The 18,957-nt window shown below is 49.0% G+C and overlaps 1 protein-coding gene across 3 annotated transcripts in view; it reads left to right on the top strand.

Moving 5' to 3' along the window:
- The window catches only part of TRMO (tRNA methyltransferase O), a 324,135-nt gene that overhangs the window by 2,054 nt on the left and 303,124 nt on the right, over nucleotides 1-18,957 (top strand). The window contains exon 1 of one of the 3 annotated variants that reach the window (XM_069626388.1): nucleotides 6,037-8,995. The exons of the other annotated variants lie outside the window; for them this stretch is intronic. The gene's annotated coding sequence lies outside the window, so the exon portion shown is untranslated. Of the gene's footprint in view, nucleotides 1-6,036; nucleotides 8,996-18,957 lie in introns of those variants that run through there. 3 annotated transcript variants of the gene reach the window in all.

The raw sequence follows: 18,957 nt of genomic DNA, 5'->3' as shown, positions 1-18,957 counted from the left end.
CAGGTTCTCAACTTCTTTTTTTACACAAGAAATGAAATGCGCTAACACATCTCATCACTTGCGCCCCAAAAAAGTGCAGCCCAATCCACAAGGGACACATGAATGGGCACATTTTATATGCGCGCCCATTCAGATGGCCTTTTTCACCTCCTTGATCAAATACAGTGGCGTTTCTGTCAATTTAAAAGCGCATCCCTCATTTCCAAGCAAGATTATTATTTTTTTTAAATTATTTATTTATTTATAATGCGCAACCCGCAGGCCCGGAGGCATCAGGGCGCAATTTATACCAGGTTACAGAAATGCATATATACAGGAATAGCAACGCATTAATTTACAAAGGAATAACATTACATGATATGAACAGGACATTCGGTTATGCACTTTTAAATGTGCAGAAATTGTAGGCAACCCTACGCGCACGGGATGTGGGGCTGCCACTGCATGACAGGGTCTTTCCTGACCCTGTCATGCATTTCTTTTAAGGTATGAACCGCTGCTGTGTCGCTTGCATTTCTGTTCCTCAAACAGGATAAAAACACATTTTTTGGGTCACATTTTACAGCGGCAGGCACCTGGAGAGCCTGTCCCTGTGAAAGGCACTGGGAGCCTGCAGAACACTGTCGGGAGAGCGATTCTATTAAAAGTACTGCCCGTTTTGATGACAAAAATCTATCGAATGTTACAATTTGACCTTTTTCATCCAGTACTATTTGAAAGATTTTTATAAATACTGAACATATGTTGTGTCACGGCTCCAAAGTCCAGGTGCAGGAGTGGCGCGAACCAACTACCCCCACTGCGGTCTGAGCACCTGCAAGACAAGCTTACACAGGCCGCCGAGACCCCAGCAGGGAAAGAGGGTTAGGATCTCGTTGGTTGGATGGGTCTCGAACAGAGGGTAACCGGAGTGAGGGTTAGGAGAGGGTAAGTGGACAGGCAAGGGAACATATGGGAAAAAACAACAGTAACATATGGACTATCGTCCCAACATACACACAGTGTTTTACAATAGCTTTTGATACAAAAGGCACTTAGCTCTGTGGTTGAGTGCTGGCCTGCCTCCTGCCTGCGGACTCTCAGGTCCGGAGTTCGGAGCAGTTCCAATGCTGCAAGAGAGTTTTGGTATTAGTGACCTGTGTTAACTCACATAGGCATAATACATCACACCCACATACAGTGCTGGCACATGCACATTACACGCTCTCAAAGCTTTTTAGTTCCCAACAATAGCGAGTGGTTCAGAACATGTGGCTCAAGTTCGCCGCACGTGGCTTAAAAGGAACTAGATCCATTGTGCCGCCAAATTTTTGCCGCACGTGGCTTATATTAAGTACTACGTGCTGCCAAATTTTGCCGCACATGGCTGTGGTCTGAAATGCTCTCCGTGCTGCCAAACTTTGCTGCACGTGGCCGAAAACACGTCAGTAAACAAACGCTGCACGCGTTAATGGTAATGGGTCTTGGTAGCCAAAATGGGGGCTGGTTATATGCTGGGGAGCGCTGATTGGCACTTAGCTTTTGTCCCTTGCAGGGGACGTAATATGGCTGGGCGGTGCCCCGTGCGCGAGCCCCTCAACAAACTGGATATCCCAATGCTCCTCTGCTTGTTTTGCGCTCTCCCCCCGCTGCTGCTCTTCTGATTCCCATGTAGGGGTTGGTCGCTCGTTCGCAATGGTTTGGCTGCACTTATCTGTTGTGAGCGAGGGGCCGGAATGCTGGTTCCTTGGGGCGTGGCCCCTCGCGTGATCCCCGTCGGCAGGAGCTCTGCAGGATGCGTCCGTTCCGGTCGGGAGCTTAAACACAAGCCCTGTGCCTTTGTTCTGTGCGCGTGCACGAGCCCCTCCCAACCTGGGAGTGGAAAAGTAGTTCCCGGCCCGGAGGCTGCTGGGAGTTGTGGTCCGGCGAGCCTTCTGCCTGCAAAAGGGACAGAGAAGCCTCCTGTAAGGCTGGAGGCTGTTCCTTTGGGTTTGTTTTGTTTTGTGTCTGGTTCCTATGCGCCCTGGGCCTCTCACTAAGCCTGGACTCCCCCTTACGACTCCCTGTACCCTGACAGTACTCTCCCCGCACGGAAGGGCTCGGGCTTGGGTTTCTCAGGATGATTTTTGTGGAATTGTCTTACCAGTCTAGGAGCATGCACACTGTGTGCAGGCTCCCAGGAACGTTCCTCAGGCCCATACCCAACCCAGTCTATCAAATAGTACAACCCATCTGGGCGACGCTGTGCATTCAGAATTCCCTGGACCTCATATTCGGGATGCCCCTGAACTATGATGGGCGGTGGTTTTTCAGTACGAATGGATGGCCGGGCTGGTTTCAATAAGGACACATGAAAAGTGGGATGAATTTTCATTTGTGGGGGTAATGCCAGCCTCACTGCCACCGGGTTGATTACATCCGAAATACTAAAAGGACCTAAAAACCTTGGTTGTAATTTACGAGGTCCAGACAATTTAATATTTTGGGTTGACAACCAGACCCTGTCGCCCTGTTGGTACTGGGGACTTACATTTCTCCTTTTGTCAGCATAATGCTTATATGATGTCTTTGCGGTGTCCAGATTTGCCTGAATATCCTTTCAGACCTGCTGCACATAAACCTGACGCCCCAATAGAGTGGGTAGGTTTGTAGACTGATCACCAGATCTGGTGGGCAATACTCGAGGATGGTATCCATAGGCACCAAAGAAGGGCGTATGCTTGGTGGAACTATGCACGGTGTTGTTGTATGCTATTTCTGCCAATCAGACATATTGGACCCATGACACTTCGGTATTGGCTGCATAACAGCGTAGGTATTGTTCCAGACCTTGATTCACCCGTTCGGTTTGGCCGTCCGTTTCCGGGTGATAACCGGATGATAGGCTGACCTCCATCCCGATTAATTGACAAAACGCTCGCCAAAATCGGGAAGTAAATTGAGGGCCTCTGTCCGTGAGGGTAGACCGTGTAGGCGAACCACATGATGCAGAAACAAATCCGCTAGCTCACATGCGGTGGGAACTCCAATACACGGAATGAAGTGACTCATCTTGGTGAGGGAGTCCACAACCACCAGGAAAGAGGTGTACTTTTGTACTGGTGGCAAATCCACAATCAAGTCCATTGTGATTGTATGCCATGGAGCCGGTGGAGTTGGCAACGGTTGGAGTAAGCCAACTGGTTTCTGGTGACTGGCTTTTTGTCTGCTGCAAGTGCTGCATTCCGTCACATAAACCCGCACATCACGAAGTAACGTAGGCCACCAAAAGTGTCTGCATACATTCTTCTGGGTTTTAGCAATACCGGGATGTCCGGCTAATGTAGTGTCATGACACCAATGTATCACTTCCTTTCTGAGTGCTGACGTAGGTAAATATAAGGCCTTGGCGTAATATGGGACACCGTCTACCAATGTATGTTGCGGGCCTCTTGAACACCACTTCTGCAACTCCTGAGCAGACATAGCCTTCAACACGTCGTCAAAGATGTTCGGTCTACCCACTAGTCCGACTATCCGGGTGGGCGGAATTATTGAACGAGCCTCACCTACGCTTTTGCTCTCTGGCTCCGGATATCGAGATAGGATATCGGCCTTCATATTGTTTGCTCCTGGGCGATATGTAATTAGAAAGTCAAAACTTGAGAAAAACATTGCCCAGCGTAATTGGCGGGGGCTCAGTGTTTTCGCGGTTTTAATGAATTGTAAATTCCTATGGTCTGTCATGACAGTGACCGTATGGCGGGCTCCCAACAGGTAATGTTGCCATTCGTCGAACGCTGCCTTTACTGCCAATAATTCTCGGTCGGCTATGGTCTAATTAATCTCAGCCGTTAACAGTTTTCTGGAGTAGTATGCCACAGGGTGTAGTAACCCCGTTTTGGGGTCTCGTTGAGATAAGACCGCTCCTAGGCATAGCTTGATGTGTCGGTTTCAACTAGGAACGGCTGGCTGAGGTCAGGATGGCGTAGTACTGGTGCGGATGTAGAGGCAGACTTCAACTGCTGAAAACTTTGTTCAGCGGCTTTATCCCATACACACGTCTTTCCTTTCCTGAGCAACGTTGTAATGGGCGTCACCAGTTGAGAGAAGTTCTTAATAAATTGCCGGTAAAAATTGGCGAAACCCAAGAACGATTGTACTTCCTTCACGGATGTAGGAGCCGCCCAGTCGACCACTGCTCGTACCTTTTTCTGGTCCATCTGCACCCCAGATGGTGTCAGGAAGTATCCCACGAACTCCACGGTGGTACGGTGAAATTCGCATTTTTCAAGTTTAGCATATAGGTGGTGTTCCCGAAGCCGCTGTAATACAGCCCTGACGTGTTTAACGTGTTCCTGCATGCTGGTGGAATATATCAAGATATCATCGATATAAACCACAGCGAAGATATCCAGATACTCCCGTAACACTTCATCCAAGAAGTGTTGAAACGATGCTGGAGCATTACACAACCTGAAAGACATCACCTGGTACTCGTACAGGCCGAATTTGGTCCTGAATGCGGTCTTCCACTCATCTCCAGCCCGCACTCGCACCAGGTGATAAGCCCTCCGAAGATCCAATTTTGTGTATACTGTTGCGTTCCGAACTTGATCGAGCAATACTGGAATTAGTGGCAAGGGGTACCGATTTTTAATCGTAATACGATTGATTCCCCTATAATCGATACATGTTCTCAAGTCACCCGTTTTCTTGGGCACGAAGAACAACGGCGACGAGACAGGTGAGTTGGAATGTCGAATAAAACCGCTTTTCAGATTGGTATCAAAATATTCTTTCAGGTGTGCCGTTTCTGCCTCCGTTAGGGCATACACCCGACTACAAGGTAGTACCGCCCCGGGTTCTAAGTCTATACGGCAATCAAAAGGCCGGTGGGGTGGCAGTGTCTCAGCCGATTTTTTACTGAATACATCTTTGAACCCTTGGTATTCTGGCGGTAAGTTACTGGGATCTGATGCCTCTATAGTGGCTATAGTGGGCTCCTGAACTGAGGGCAAAGACTGGATCACAATAGCGCAATGTGAACGGCAGTATGGAGAGGACATGGATATCGTACCCTTGGACCAATCCACCAGGGGGTTATGTTTCGTGAACCAGGGCAGCCCCAGGATAACACCAAACTGTGGTGCTGCTATCGGTGTCCAGTCAACTCGTCGAAAAAAAACTGGTCGACTGCAATTTGGTCGACGCAATTTGGTCGAAAACCATTTCGTCGAAAATTTTTTTTTATTTATATATTTATTTTTTGGGTTTTCGTTTAGTTAAAAAAGGGGTTTTTAGAGAAAAAAAGGGGGTTGGGGGGGGACCCCCCCAAAAAAAAAAAGGGTTAAAATAGAAAAAAAAAATTTCGACGAAATGGTTTTCGACCAATTTGCTTCGACCATTTGTCTGGTCGACCAATTTTTTTCGACGAATTGACTGGCAACCCTGCTATCAGATCAAATTGGATGGTCTCACTGTGATTCTGTTGGCTACAAAGTGTCAAGGGTTGAGTGCAGTGTGTTATGAGACCAGAACTCAAAGCAGTCCCATCCACCGCCCTTACTGGTTCCGGTGCCCTCTTCCTACACAAGGGCACTCCCAACTTAGCCGCATATGAAACGTCCATGAAGTTACCCGTGGCACCAGTGTCTAAGAGTAAATCCACCTGAACTTCATGCCCCCGGAATTGCAAGACTCCGGACAGAGTGATGTGGGGGGCATAATTCACAAAACCTGAGACTGGGATAACTTATTTTTCAGGGCTCGGCTGTAGTACCCCTACAACCGCCGAGCCGAGGCGTTTCCCTGCGCTTTAGGTTTCGTAGGGCAATCTTTGACAAAATGTCCTGTGGTCCCACAGTACAAACATAGGCCCTCCTTACGCCGTCGTTCTTTCTCGTCTTTAGTGAGTGGACCCCGGACTGACCCAATTTGCATCGGCTCATCCCCGCCTGATTTCTCCGGGGCCCGGGTCAAATGGGTATGATCAAGCCTGACTACTGGACGAGAGACCCCGGTTCCTATCTCCCCGTCGTTCCGCTTGACGATGATCTAGACGCAATGCTAGGTCTATCATTGCTGGACAGTCTCGGGGTTGGGGGTCGACCTGTGCTATCAGGTCCTTCAGGTCGTCACGAAGACCCTGATAAAAGAGTGACATCGTTTTATCTCGGGGCCACTCTGTCTCTGCCACCAGTCTGTTGAATTGAGTTACATATGTGACTAACTCCTTATTGCCTTGACGTAGGGTAAGTAACTCCCTATCTTTGCACATAGAGGCAGCTTGACGATTAAAGATCTTACCAAACTCGTTTTGGAATTCAACCCAGCTGTACAGAACTGCATCATCCCTTTGCACTAAAGGATTTGCCCAAGCCGCTGCATCTCCTGTAAGGTATGAGATCACAAAGGCCGTCCTAGCCTGGGTTGAGAGAAATGCTGAGGGTTTGGTAAGGAAATGAAGCTGGCATTGAGTCAGGAAGGTTTGGTATTTCTGTGGATCACCGGAGTATCTTTCTGGGGGAGCTAATGGAACTATGGACTCTGGGGTAACACTTACTTAGACAGGAGTGGGCGCAGTAGCACCACCCGGAAGGCTCGCGGTTTGGGCTGCTAAAGAACGTACTTGGACGGCCAGGGTAGCATAGTCCTGTCTAGTGGCAGTGAGCTCAGCTTGCAGGTCCTGCAGGACCTTGGTTAATTCTTCCATAATCTAGCTGGGTCGTGCCACTCAGGCACCTGTCACACTTGGGCTTGTGCTTCTGTCACGGCTTCAAAGTCCAGGTGCAGGAGTGGCGCAAACCAACTACCCCCACTGCGGTCTGAGCACCTGCAAGACAAGCTTACACAGGCCGCCGAGACCCCAGCAGGGAAAGAGGGTTAGGATCTCGTTGGTTGGATGGGTCTCGAACAGAGGGTAACCGGAGTGAGGGTTAGGAGAGGGTAAGTGGACAGGCAAGGGAACATATGGGAAAAAACAACAGTAACATATGCACTATCGTCCCAACATACACACAGTGTTTTACAATAGCTTTTGATACAAAAGGCACTTAGCTCTGTGGTTGAGTGCTGGCCTGCCTCCTGCCTGCGCACTCTCAGGTCCGGAGTTCAGAGCAGTTCCAATGCTGCAAGAGAGTTTTGGTATTAGTGACCTGTGTTAACTCACATAGGCATAATACATCACACACACATACAGTGCTGGCACATGCACATTACACGCTCTCAAAGCTTTTTAGTTCCCAACAATAGCGAGTGGTTCAGAACATGTGGCTCAAGTTCGCGCACGTGTCTTAAAAGGAACAAGATCCATCGTGCCGCCAAAGTTTTGCCGCACGTGGCTTATATTAAGTACTACGTGGTGCCAAAGTTTGCCGCACGTGGCTGTGGTCTGAAATGCTCTCCGTGCTGCCAAAGTTTGCCGCACGTGGCCGAAAACACGTCAGTAAACAAACGCTGCACGCGTTAATGGTAATGGGTCTTGGTAGCCAAAATCGGGGTTGGTTATATGCTGGGGAGCGCTGATTGGCACTTAGCTTTTGTCCCTTGCAGGGGACGTAATATGGCTGGGCGGTGCCCCCTGCGCGAGCCCCTCAACGAACTGGATATCCCAATGCTCCTCTGCTTGTTTTGCGCTCTCCCCCCGCTGCTGCGCTTCTGATTCCCCTGTAGGGGTTGGTCGCTCGTTCGCAATGGTTGGTCAGAATCAGAGATGCTTACACGCACAATTCAGTGCAGCAATGCTTGCTTAATTCCATGTCTTGATGGCTTGTGCGTGTGTAAGGCATATCGCAGTTCGATTCATATGTCAGGTTAGGGAATTAATTAGGAAATTAAATCACTAATGTCCGACCCGGGGGGCCACAGACACATTGCTCAAGACATATTTCGATTGTGCATATATATAGGAGTGAGAGAGTATTCGGCCAGCATTATGAGTCATTAGGTAATGGGTTGGAAGATTTCATTTAGGCCGTGGAAGATTTCATTTAGGCCGTGATGATAAGTGTCCAGCCTGTGAATCCATCGTGCTTCCTTTTTCATGAGGCTCTGGTGGATATCAGGTCCTCCCTTGACTTTTTCAATCACCCACCACAGAATGTTGTTGGGGGTATCGTTAAAGTCCAGAAAATGTTCAACCAGCGGTGCAGTTATATTTTTGCACCTAATTTTTGACCTGTGTTCCGATATTCTGGTGTTAATGGCTCGTGTTGTTTGGTCAATGTATCGAAGGCCACATGGGCACTCTATGCAGTAAACTACATTTTGGCTCTTGCAGTTTGTCAGGTCTCTGAGTATCCAGTTGCGTGTACCAATTTGAAAGGAACTCATCTTTTTGGTAAATTTGCAGGCAACACAGTTACCACACGGGTGGTGTCCTTGCAGAGGTCGAAGGGTGCGGGTGGTGTTTGAAACAGGTTGAAACAGTGAATGTACGAGGTGCTCTTTTAGGTTTTTTCCTCGTCTATATGCAAATCTGGGAGCAGGGTCCTCGGGCATGTTCAAGCGGGCGATGTGCCAATGCTTGTTGATAATCTGTTTGATTTTTGAAGTGTGGGCTCCAAAGGTGACTACACATGTTAGCTGTTTATCCGAAGGGTCTGCGTTATGTTGTTGTAATTGGAGAAGAGTTTCGCGGTTGCAGTTCCGAGCTCTCTTATTCGCTAAATCTAGTTGTTTCTTGGGAAAGCCCCTCGCTTTGAGGCGTGTGGTCAGGCTCTGAGCATGGTTCTTGTAGTCATCTAGGGAAGAGCAATTCTTCCCTAGATGACTAGCCCCACTGCCGGGCCTACGTTCTTCATTAAGTCATCTTTGCGGCAAAGAACTCTCATCATAGAGGTGCACCGCACACCTCATCTTCACAGGACGTCGACGACTGATTGTCGTCGAGCACAGCAAAGGTAGAAGCTGCTGTCCCAACGACAGTGTTCACATTTTCTTAAAGGAATCTCGACACCCAGTGGCTCCTGCTTTAAACAGAGTTCACCCTCGAGGGATCTATCGACGAACCATCAAAGAAACCCTGCTAAACAAGGTACATTGGGGGTAGTAGAACATTCTTAGCAGGAAACAAGAGTATTTTAAACATATATGGACTGTGCTTGTTTTTACACTTTATTCACAGGCTGCCCAGGTGGGTGGGATCCTCACAAGGAACTGTGACTTTGTAGTTGAAGTACTATTCTGCCATTGTTTAACCCAACTTGTCTTCCTTCCTATGTCTGTTGTTGATTCACATTACTATTTGATTTTTGTGCCATTGAAACCGTCCGCAGTTTGTGCATTTTAAAGTAGTTAACTGTGGTACCAAATAGACATTGTACATATTTACCGTATTAGGATTGCCAAAGCACAAAGTGTGTTATTGATTGTGTATAAATATTGAACCTTATTTATATAAAGAACTGTGTTATCACATAACATAGTGTGTGAACGTTCCTTTGTGGGGGCTTGGGGACTACACTGTACTTAAGAACCAGCCCGCTCACCTCCTTAGAGCTCAAGCCTAGGTTGTTCTTCTATTGCTACGACATAGAGAACTTTGGCTGGGGTGCTTTGTGCTCCACAAGGCTTCCTGGGGCCTGGGTCCAAAATACCTTCAGCTATCCCTCTGTAAATACGTCACCTCTCGAGCTCTTCGCTCCTCTACCTCTAACTCCCTCAGGGTCAATCGTTTTTCAAAGAAACAAGCTGGGGGTAGATCTGTCTTGGCTGGGTCCTCCCTCTGGAACAGCCTGCCTGCCACTCTAAAACCTGAGGAGAACCATCTCCGGTTCCGGAAGCCCATCAAGACCTTGCTCTTTGCTTCTGCCTTTGCTCCCCCTCTCCCCTGCTGATAGGCTCTCTCTTGGCACTGTGCACCTGCCCACCCTCTGTCCCCTAGGCCCAGGTACCTGCTCACCCTGCCACCCTCCTGCACTGCCTCCTGGCCACCCTTTGCTCTGAGGAATGTATCTGTACCCATACAGTCCCCCACACACCCATGTTCTTCTTTTTCTGCACTTATCAGACTTACCCAGTCTGCTGCCGTAAACAAAGCACTTGCCATTTGCTGGCTGCACTACCACTGTTTATTGCTTCTATTATCTATTTATTTTTATTTATTTATTATTATTTATCTGTCCTCCTCTGCTTTGCACTCTCCACTCTCCCCCTTCCATGCACTTTTCCCCTTTCCCTTTCCATGCACTTGCGCGTTCTCAATGTCACTGGGCCTAGTAAGATCGTTGTTGTGTTCTCCCCTGTTCCCCTCCCTTGCCTTGTCGTGCTCTGAAACACTTGTGTATGAGCGCGATACAAATACAATATCATATCATATATAGAGGGCAGGAGTGCAGATAACCCCCTCCAGTCTTTACACTGCTCTATTGGGATGTATATGCAGTTCCACACACCAACTAGTCCACCTTGCCCAGGTGTTAGGGAGAATTCTCTTATAAGGCTAATTTCCCAAACCTAGTGAGTCCCCCAGCAGCTTTGCTGGATTTTTGGGGTTTGTTTTTTTCTCCTGCTAAGAGTGAGACTCTTTTTCTCCCACTGATTTGAGAATGTCCTTTGACTGTGAATTATGGGCTATGGGGTCTTTTACTCTATAGGGCTTCATGTGTTTTTGGTATGTGTGTTACACAGCACCCTCAGTGCAGTAACACAGGGGTGTCATAGTGATCCCCAAACATAGACTCCATACCCTGGGACTGACTACTGTCTCCCAGGGCATGTAAAGTCACCTTGGCTTTACTAGTCTCAAATTGTGAACAGAACCAGTAAAAAACCATCATATTGAGGAAGTACTGGTTGGGGTAATTCGATTGCCCCTGGGTCTGTTTTCCAAGGGGACACTGTCCAGTCCCCCCTTGTCGAGTTTCTGGCTGGTGGCAGTGGATACCATGCAAAATATTCCACCGGAATATTTCTTATGGGATTTTCCCATTGATTGTAAACGCACCACTTTTTGGTGCAATGTTAAAGATACCGCCGGGTTATTTATTTAATATTAATTCCCCGGTTGGGTCTTTTTGCCAGGACTTGGTTTTAAAATGGCGTTTGTGTTCGCCTCTGAAACTCTAACCCAAGTCGAGCCCTTTGTTCTACTTTTTGGCGGGCTTCTGCACAGAAGCCCTCCAAATGGTGCCACTCTGTCTGGGGTCTACAGGTTGTGTGGGAGGGGGATTAGGCACCCTGGACTGAGTTGCCTCGGCAACTCAAGTCGCACTCTTGTGTGATTGGCCCAGTGATGAGCTGCCCGGCTCACCACTTAGCATGTTTGAGTGACAGCTAGGCTGTTGAATGGGTTTTTTTTTGCATAAAAGCAGGGCTTTGGGGACTGGAACTTCAAAAGTCACCACAGGACCTAAAGAATCCGAAGAGGGGAGAAGCTGAGCAATCTACAACAACGACACCACCGGTGGAGCCCTGCTGTAAAGAACTCACCACTTCCCCAACGACAGAGGAGATCTTCTTCTAGGAGGGTCTTCTTCCCTTTGAGCTGGTGGGACCAACCAGTTCGCCTTTTTCGCCTTCCAGGACGTCTCGTGGTCGAATCGCCCGTGACAAGCACCCCGGCGGCCGGATAGCCACGCTTCACAACTGACCGTGAATAAAAAGGGTCGTACCTTTTAATCGGGAACTCCGTGGCTGGTTTCCTTCCTGGCAGTGCAACGATTTACAGCTTTCTTCCTCGTCGAGATCATCTCTTCCTCTGGTCGAAGCCATGACTTGCACCCGCTGCTAGGAACAACTATCCTCGTAGGAACGTTCTCACCATTTAAGGTACTTGGTCCCGCCTGGCCTCCCTTGCAACGGACTGTCCAAGGTGTCCCGTAAATCCTTGACTTTCCAACTGGGTTGGCCTCCAAACCTTCTAACTTTATCTTTCTGAACTGATCCAACTTCTTTTGACATTTTCTGTAAAGACTTCGAGTGCATTTCCACTGTGTGATCTTGGGCACATTCTCAGCCTTGCTCTCTCTAGGAGTGGGCCTGGCCTATGAACTTTGTCTCTACAGTAGACCCAGCCTTTCCTGCCTTGCTGGGGGTTCTTAAAAGTGTTGGTACTGTGTTATTCCCATGCTCTGCCTTTTCTCTCCCTTTTTAACAAATTATTGGAGTGCCATCTAAGGTTACGCGCTCACCTCTCTTTTGTTAATAAGTGGTGTGTTAACCTAGATTTGTCGAATAATTAACTAGGGAGGTGTATATACTTATAGTGACTGTGTTGGAACTTGCTTGATATATTAGTGCCAGTGTATTTCCATAAAGTGTGTTAAATAAATAATTATATACTTTTCATACCAAAGCTCTGGTCAGTGTTTGCTTGTTCTACTGTATTTGTGGCCCTATTGTGTATGCTCTGTATACTGCAAACTCTTCTTGAGAGAAGTCTGACTGCTCAGCCACAGCTACGAGGTAAATCTGGGTGGTGCAGACTGCTACCAATTGGGTTTACAGCTGCTCCTGTAGCCTTAATCTTTTTGCAGTGTTCCCCAAGGGAACTGCACAGGATTCTGCCTAACACCAGGCCAATCTGTAGGCTTCTCTGGTACCTGGTGCCCACGCTTCCTCAATACATTTTGCAGCATCTCCCAAAAGTCCTGGCTTCAGCCAGGCTGTCCAGAAATCGGCCACGCGAACTATCTCAACTCTCCTTCCTGGTTCAATGGATGATACTCTCCCACTGGATTTTGAATCAGTTCCCTGCACTGTGATAACACCAATAGGTTCTCGAATGACAGTTCCAGAAGTTCTGGGACCACACCTGACTCCTCCATTCTGGTGTTTTTAGAATTACCGTTGCCTGCTGTCTCCTGATCTGCGCTATCGTCCTCGGAATCATAGCGAATGGGGGAAAGGCATATTCCCTGTCCGGCCCCCACGCTTATAGAAATGCGTCTGTTGCCACCGTTGCTGGATCGGGCCTCCAGCTGAAAAATCGCTCCAGGTGAGTGTTTAGTCTGGATGCAAATACATCTGTTCTGCATGGACCTCTCAGTTTCGACAAGGACTCGAAAACCGTCCTGTCCATTTGCCATTCGCTGGTGTCTCTCAGCTGCCTTGAGTTCCTTTCTGCTATTACGTTCTGCAGACCAGGGAGATTTTCTGCTGTGATGCTGATCTTGTTTTCCAGGCACTTGTGCCAGAAATCCTTTTCCAGCTCCGCTAACATCCTGGACTTTGTCCCGCCTAGTCTGTTTATGTATCGTACTGCTGAGACGTCCATCTTTAGTAGTACGCAACAGTTCACCTTGTCATGGGTCCAGCATCTCACAGTGAAGGACCTCGCTAGTAGCTCTAGACAATGGATGTTGAGCTCTATCTCTTTCCTGACCACCTGCCTCCCATTGTCATCTCTCCACAATGGAGTCCCCATTCCGATTCTATGATGAGGTTGGGGGACGAGCCAAATATCGCTCTCCCGTTCCAGGTCTCCATGCGTTTGAACCACCACCATCGTTCCGTCCTCGCTTCAGCGGAGATCAACACCTTTTGTTCGTACGATAACCCTTTTCTCAGGTGTTGGATCTTCAGGCGTTGCAGAGCCCTGTAATGCAGCGGCCCCGGGAAGATCGCCTGAATGAATAATGCGAGTCTTCCCACTAGTCTGGCTAACTCCCTTCGCTATTATTGAGCTGATCTCTTTCTTGATTGTATTCACTTTGTCCATCGGTAAGCTGAGCGTGGCTGCGTTCGTGTCCACTACGAAACCTAGGAACTCGATTGTCTGTGCCGGTTCCAACACGGATTTCTCCCAATTTATTAAAAACCCTAGTTCCTGTTATAATTGGGTTGTATTCTCTGCTTGTGCTAGAAGCCTTTTCCTGTCCTGACCCATCAGACAAAAGTCGTCTAAATATATTATCAGTCTGATGCCCTGCTCCCTGAGGTGGCCCACTACAGTCCACATTAACTTCGTAAAGGCCCAGGGGGCTGATGCCATACCGAATGGGAGGTATCTGAACTGCCATGTCTGGCCTCCCCAACATAATCATAGGATTTTCCGATCCTCCTGTGATATTTGGATCATTAGATATGTATCTTTGAGGTCTATCCTGATTAACCAGTCTTCCATCTGTGATACGTCTCTTAGGAGATGGATGCCCTCCATCTTGAAGTGCCTGTATGCTAAGAATTTGTTCAGGTTCCTCAGGTTTATCACCGGTCTGTGCTTCTTTTTGCCCTTGACTAAGAACAGATTGCTCACAAATCCTTCAAGAGGTCGGCCACCCGAGCAATGGCCCCTTTCCTTTCTAGCTCCACTATCTCCTTGTCTAGCAACTCCTCGTCTTCTCGTGTGAACCTTGTGGGCTTCAGATCTTCCGTATGTATCGGTTCTTGCCAGAATTCTAGGTGGAAACCCTGTACTGTCTCTTTGACCTATGCATCTCCTGATAACTCCCTCCACCGTTCTACGAACTGTGCTGTTATCCCCCCTACCACTGGGGTCCCTGTTATCACCAGCTGTTTGTGTAATTCTGTATCCTGTCTCACCTGTATTTGTCTGCTGGCCTCAGTTGCCGCCTCTCCAGCCTCTTCCCCTACCCCTTCCCCTCGACTGGAGGAAGGGGTTGATCCGGCGCTCTTCCTGGTTTCTCCATTAGTTTCTGTTATTGGAGTTGGTCCTGTAAGAGGAGAATCGGCTTCCTCTTCCAGCCCTCTTGTAGCCAAAGATTCTCTTCAGCGATGCTTGTGCCTTATCTATCGTGGCATAGGTATTAGCAAACTTCGCCATTTCTTTAATGAATGCATTCTCTAACAGTTTTCCCTTACTGTTGGATGTTGACTCAGCTGTAGCTAGTTTGCTCATCTTGGGGTCTATCTTGATGAGGATGGACCTCCTTCATTCCGTTATTAAGGCGTTGTTAGCGTTGCCGAGCAGGCATATTGCTCTCTGCGCCCAGCCTGCTAAGATTTCCGGGTCTACTCTTTGCTCTGGTTGTCTAGTTTCCTCTGCCATCTGCCCCATTTTTGCCAATGGACCCAGGACATCCAGGAGCATATCCTGGCACGACCTCCAGGATCTATCTATACCCTTATTGATATCCCTGCTGTAGCGCACCATGAAGGACATCATTTTCTCATCTATTTCTGGCATTTCTGCCATGTTCTCTGGCACTTGAGGCCTGGGGCGTTCTGTCCATAATTTGCGACAGGGAGATACAGATTCTCTTTTTTTTATAATTACCAATCTTGGCGAAGGGCTCCCACTCCGTCGACCTGGGATGTATGAGTGAGTCTGGATCGAATACCTCGCCCATTTCCTCTTCCTCCCTGGCTTTTATTTTTCTTGGCAGCCTTAAGCCTGTCAGGAGGGCTTGGGTAGGATGTATCACGCTCTTCTGAGCTTTCCTCAGATGTCTCGTCCCATTCTTCCTCCTCTACGTCCTCTGAATAGGACTCATCATCAGTACATCCCATGCCTCTCTTCTCCCACAACCTCACTCTCCTTTTACCACCTCTCTTCATGCGTGGTGTGCCCGGGTGGGGGAGGGGTGCGGTTGCTGCAGATGTTTCAGGCTTTCTTTCTTCCCCCTTACCCCTCTCGGTACCTCTCAGGGGCTTCATCCCTTAGGGCTTGCATCACTTGGGAGAAAGTAATAAGGTCTTCCACCAAGCTCCTACCATGTGACATTCCCCCCAAATCTGTTCCCAGTACACGCTGTACTGCTCCTGCTTTGTTGGACGCTGTCCACTGCCTGCTGCTGGTATGGGGCTCTTCAACCTCTTAGCTGGAGCTGTGCATCACAATGCAGGTGGGTTATTTGCAGGGTTCTTGGGCCTGCTCCCATCTCACAATTGCAGCTAAGTGGGTCTGGGTAATTAATTAGACAGTTTAACTTGGGTCTGTGCCTGTCTAGCAGTGCATAGCACCTTCTGAAATGACATCTGCTGCCTCTTAAAATATAGTATGGGAGAAACTCCTCCACCGACCTGCTCTCCCTCGGTATCTTTATTGGCCACTAGGTGGCATGCCTGTGAATATTTTGCTGATCGCTCTGTCAGCTTGGAGCAGGTTGTGCTCCGACGTGCTGTTGCACGTTCCTTTATGCTCTTTCTGACTTTCGTGTCAGAGAAAATACTGATCGTCTGCTCTCTCCTGGAGCGTTGCATACTTGTTCCTCATTAGACCACACTGCGACTACTGAGCACCAGAATCTCACTGGGTCCCGTTGCGCTCAGTGTCGTTTCAAGCAACAGTGCCCTCTCTCAAAGAAGGACGTTGCGCCCGCCGGTGCCTTAGGCCCGATTGCAGGTTAGTTCTGTATATTTTGAATCCCTAAAGGTAGCGGATACGCTCCGCCAAGTAATATCACTGTTTCGTGTGCCTGTGCACTGCACGTACAACCCTTTTAAACAATTCTATCCCTCTTGAAAAACAAAATTAGTCATAATGAGCCAAGTACTTATATGTCTGCCCGAGCAGCAAAGAAAGAGGAAGGACACAGAGATGTCACATCACTACGCTTACTCTCTACTATACACCATCATTCAACTAGAACACAGCTATACCCCTGATTAATTCGGCCTAGCTGTTCACATACGAATACGACCACATGAACACCTCATCACCCTAATAAAACGCAGCCACCCACTCACCCTATGACACTATCTCCCTCTACTGACCAGAACTACGGTTCCCGAGGATGTTCAACCTACCAGCGCTTTGAGGTCTTACCAATGATATATAGAGCGCTATATAAATGGCAAGTAACATAACATAACATGTAGAGGAAGAAAGGGTCATAGTTTGTTGTGGGGCGTGATTTAAGAGCCATGCAGTAGGTCGCATCCTGAGTTGCTCCTGTCGATCCGATAACGAACCTGGGGATTAAAGTGGATACCCCGAGTGCAGACACCAGGCGAGATATTATGAGAAGCATGAAGGTGCAGTGAACAGCCTGGTGCTAATTTTACGTTTGCGGAGAGAAGCGCAGTGTAGATCGAGCTGTGAGAAGTTTCCGACCTGGAAATTAACAAGCAGGCAAGATGGCGGTGTTCCGAGGAGAAAGGACTAGGCTAGCTGGCTGAGCGACCTGGCTGCTGGGAGAGAGGAGCCGAGCTGCGAATGCCCAGCTGGTGACAACATGGACTGGATGCGGATGACGTGAGTCGTAGAGCAGTGGACAGTGCGAAGTGCACAACGCCTGCGGAGCCAAGTGAGAAGGTTGCTGTCCCCAACCCTAATGGCTGGCAGAATCGCATTGCAAAGGCCTGGGATACACGCTGCTTGCGGAAGTGGATGGTACTCCAGGAGCACAGCTAAAGGTAGGTGAGCCGTGCTGGGACGTACCCCTACAGTGGGTGCCGGTCGAACGTCGGTGTTGCAACGTGGAAGTCAAGGCGACACCGGCCGCTTGTGGAAGGCGCAGCTTTGTTGTTGCGGCACCGCAGGAATAGCTACGCAACCGGGTAAGGGATGGCAGAGTCTGGAGGGATTCCGGCAGAGCCTATGGAGATGCAGACCTGTGGTGACTGCGGCAGTAATAAGTCAGTTTTATACGCCAAAGCACACCACCGCAGCAGCAAGCCGTGAGGGATACGACGAAACAGACCATTAAATATTGTCGGGCAGCTTTCAGTGCGGTCCGACCTGCGGAGCGGGGAGGGTGTTAATAAACATACTGTGGCTCCCAGTGTGGTCCGCTCAGGCAGAGTTAGCACGGGCCACTAGCGTGTACAAGCAGCTTCCACTGCAGTCCGGCCCGTACAGCAGGACAAATAACAATAATTTCACTGCGGTCTCCACTGTGATCAGCTCCAGTGAAAGGAACATGGCCCACATAAAACAGGAACAATAAGGAGGCTTCCATTACGTCCTGCCCCAGCCTACCAGCGTGGCCCAGGTAATGGGCAAGGCAACACGCTGACGGCATCCAGCACAATAACAGCTGCAGGATGTTTTTTTTCACGGTCTGCTCAGGAATAGTGTGCTTGGCCTACAGATAGTCCTGGACATTGCTCCAACGGGTCCATTGTAGCCTGACCAGAGGAGTCCGCTGACTGAAGGCTGTGGCCAGAAGTGGTGCCATGCTGATGTGTCCCGGAGGATGAGGAGAGAGGGATACGACGAGTGAATGCAGGTGCAGGGCAAGACTTGCAGTGCCTGGTCTCAGCTCATGCTGGCTGGGGGAAGTGGAGGATAGGTGAGGCACAGGAGAAGGGCGGCAACAATAGTGGTGGATGAAGTGAACCGCATGTTTGCAGCAACGTGAGCTTGTAGGTCCAGGCCAATCCCGGCCCCTCAGCTGCAGCCACACATTGCATGCCAGCACAGCGTATTTGGGGGAAGACAGATTGGTGCCACTCAGAACATACCACCGCAAAGATCGAACAAGGGGTACGCACTACTGAGTAACAACCCTATTAAGGCCTAATACATCAGAGCATGCTGTGAACTCGTGCATGAAACAACGTCTTCAACACTGCCCAGCAGTCTGGACGGAATCACAAGGCCGCTAGACACAAGAGCCCTGAAGGGTCTGTATGAGGAATAAAAGATGCTCAAGAGAAGGGAGCCACTGGGTACAATTCAAAACTACATGATAAAGAAGTGGGAACACCAATGAATGTCTAGCTGCAAAAAGGCATACACTGGGTGGCGGTTGGCAAACCCGCCGATAACAGCAGGCTGACAGGCAACAGAACCTATGAGCCGGTGCGACATGTTTACTGGGGGAAGTGCTGTGAATCAGGACAGCAACACATCATGGCGTCTAAACCGCAAAAAAGCAGGGAAGCAGCTCACATTGGAGGCATGCACCAAAAGTGCGCACCCTACCGAAGGCCTGGCTCAAGCACCTTCAACTCCTCAAAAAGAGCAGCCGCTAGCGGAAGGGGACCAACAGATCCTGGCGGCCATAGCGTCTCTGAAAGAGTCTCTTGAAGCCAAAATAGATGGCATTAGGATAGATGTGAACGTGCTCAGACAAGACGTGAGGCCACTAGCTGAATGCACAGGTACACTGGAAAAGTTAGTGGCGGAGAATACTAGCAGCCTAAAAG

The sequence above is a fragment of the Ambystoma mexicanum genome, chromosome 6p, assembly GCF_040938575.1.
Source record: "Ambystoma mexicanum isolate Mex_15411 chromosome 6p, UKY_AmexF1_1, whole genome shotgun sequence".
Taxonomy (NCBI): domain Eukaryota; kingdom Metazoa; phylum Chordata; class Amphibia; order Caudata; family Ambystomatidae; genus Ambystoma; species Ambystoma mexicanum.
Note: the sequence above shows the minus strand (reverse complement) of the source record. Positions and strands in the feature narration are given on the sequence as shown.